Genomic DNA, 2,596 nt, shown 5'->3' with positions numbered 1-2,596 from the left:
GTCATAGGCAAGACTGTGAGCCCATTGTTGGGTAGGCAACGTCTCTATATGTTGCCGACTTGTACTTCCCAAGCGCTTAGTACAGTGTTCTGCACACAGTAAACGCTCTATAAATACGATTGAATGAATGAATGAACGTACCTACCAACTCCGTTATGTTGGACTCTCCGGAGCATTTAGTACAGTGGTCTGCAAACAGTAACTGCTCAATAAATACGTTGATAGACATTTCACAGCAGTTCACCTCTTTTTGCTCTCTGGTAGTCTCCTATCTGCAATTTATTTTAGTTTCTGTCTCCCCAAATAACAGTGATACCTGTGGCTATTGTTCCTTGCTAATTATACACCAAACACGGTAGTATGTACAGGGTTAGATGCACAGTAATCAGGTAGGACATGGTCTCTACCCCACACGGGGCTCACAGTCTCAGTAGCGGGGAAAACAGGCCTTGGATTTCCATTTTATAGATGAGGCTTAGAGAAGTTAAGTATGCTGCCCAAGGCCATACAGCAGGCAAGTGGTAGATTCACAGTTAGAACCCAAGTCCTCCGACTCCAAGGACTGTGCCCTTTCCACTACACTATGCCACTCCTACAAGTCTGTAAGCTTGGAATTCCTTTACAGCAGGGATCATCTGTACTAATACTATTGACCTCTGCAGGTGCTCAGTACATATAAATGATGTATTTACTCCTACGGGAATTAATGTTGATTCCTTTATCATCGCCATCAAAGCCTGTGAATTGAAGTCTTCCCTTACCTGTGCGGGGAGTCGCCATCAACCCCTAGACATGTCCAACATCTCCATGGTGATGGAATTCCTCCTGCTGGGTTTCTCGGAGGTCCGGGAGCTGCAACAGGTCCACACCACGCTGTTCCTCCTGGTCTACCTGGCGACCCTGACAGGAAATCTCCTCATCGTCGCTAGAACCGCTTTCGACCGGCGCCTCCACACCCCCATGCACTTCTTCCACAGGAACCTGTCCCTCGTCGACCCCTGCCACATCTCCATCACCAAACCCAAATCCATCTCCACCTCCTTGACTCACTGCCGATCCATCTCCTTTTTGGGCTGTGCCACTAAGGTCTTCCTAGGGGCCCTGTTTCCTGCCTGGGAGTTTTTCATCCTTACGGTGATGACTTACAGCCGCTACGCCACCATCTGCCTCCCCCTGCTCTACGAGGTCCTCATGAAACCAGGGGCTTGTGGGAAGGTGGCAGCCACCAATACTAAGGAATGCAACACAAGGAGGGAATTTTTCCACGTCACGTGAGACTGATAGATTTTGGAGAGCTTCAGTGGTCTGGGAAGGAAAAAATAATTTTGTTAATTATGAAGGTTAAATGACTTATCCAAGAGGAGCAGTGTGGACAAGTACATAGAGCTCAGGCTGGGGATTCAGGACCCCGAAGATCTGGGTGATAATACCGGCTCTGCCACTTGTCTACTGTAGGACCTTTGGCACATCACTTCACTTCTCTGTGGTTTCAGTTCCCTCTTTTGTAAAATAGGGATGAAGATTGAGCTCCTTGTGGGATACAAACTGGGTCCAACCTTTTAGCTTGTATCGACCCCAGACCAATGCCCTCTGAGGCGGGATTGTCCATCACACACTGAAATTATCAGACGTCCCTTCAGACTCTGAGAAAGCCTCCTTTCAGCCAGAAAAGACAAATGTTCATATGCCCCTGTCTGTAGGGTGTCTTAATGAGGTGACTGATGGCAATATCAACACAAGGAAAAAGTTTTTTTCCAGAGAAATGGGTGGGAAAATCTACCCTTTATGACTCTCCCGATGGCGGCCGTCATGTCCCGGTTCATCGGGCTGCAGATGAGGGGGTTCAGGGCAGAGGGTACGACTGCGTAGAACACGGACACCAACAGGTCCAGCATCGAGGAGGAGTCTTACGGTGGCTTCAGTTCTTCAGCAGAGAGGGGACATCACAGAAGAACTGCTGAATGACGTTGGATCTGCAGAAGGACAAAGAGAAGGTCGAAGCTGAAAATAGGACCCCAAACAGCCCTCCACTGAGCCTGGAGGCGGCGGCCATCTTCTCACAGGCCCCTTGGTTCATGATGGCCACGTAGTGCAGGGGGAGGCAGAAGGCGGTGTAGCAGTCATAGGACTTCTCTGTGAGTATAAAGTACTCCGAAGCGGCAAATGGGATCACTAGTAAGAGCTGGGCCACACAGCCCAGGAAGGAGATGGAGCTGTTATTAGTCAGGGAGATGGTGACAAATTTGGGGACGGTGACAGAGATGAGGAAGTGGTCGATGAGGGACAGGGTCCTGAGGAAAAGAACATGGGGGTGTGGAGACGCTGGTCGAGGGCGGTGAAGACGACATGAGGAAATTTTCCATCAGGGCCGCCAGGTAGACTAGGAAGAACATCGCGGCGTGGACCAGCTGCAGCTTATGGACCTACGAGAAATCCAGCAGGGGAAATTCCCTGTTTCCTGTTTCCTGTTGGGAAATGTTGGGCATTTTTGCGAGGCAGCATTGACTTTCTGCAGTGGATGTGGGACGAGCCAAAGTCAGAGTCCATTGATGGGATGAGTGAAGAAACTGACGGGACATTTGCTAGTGATTCTCTC

This window comes from Tachyglossus aculeatus (genome assembly GCF_015852505.1).
Source record: "Tachyglossus aculeatus isolate mTacAcu1 chromosome 12 unlocalized genomic scaffold, mTacAcu1.pri SUPER_6_unloc_2, whole genome shotgun sequence".
Lineage (NCBI taxonomy): Eukaryota > Metazoa > Chordata > Mammalia > Monotremata > Tachyglossidae > Tachyglossus > Tachyglossus aculeatus.
This window is presented reverse-complemented; position numbering follows the sequence as displayed.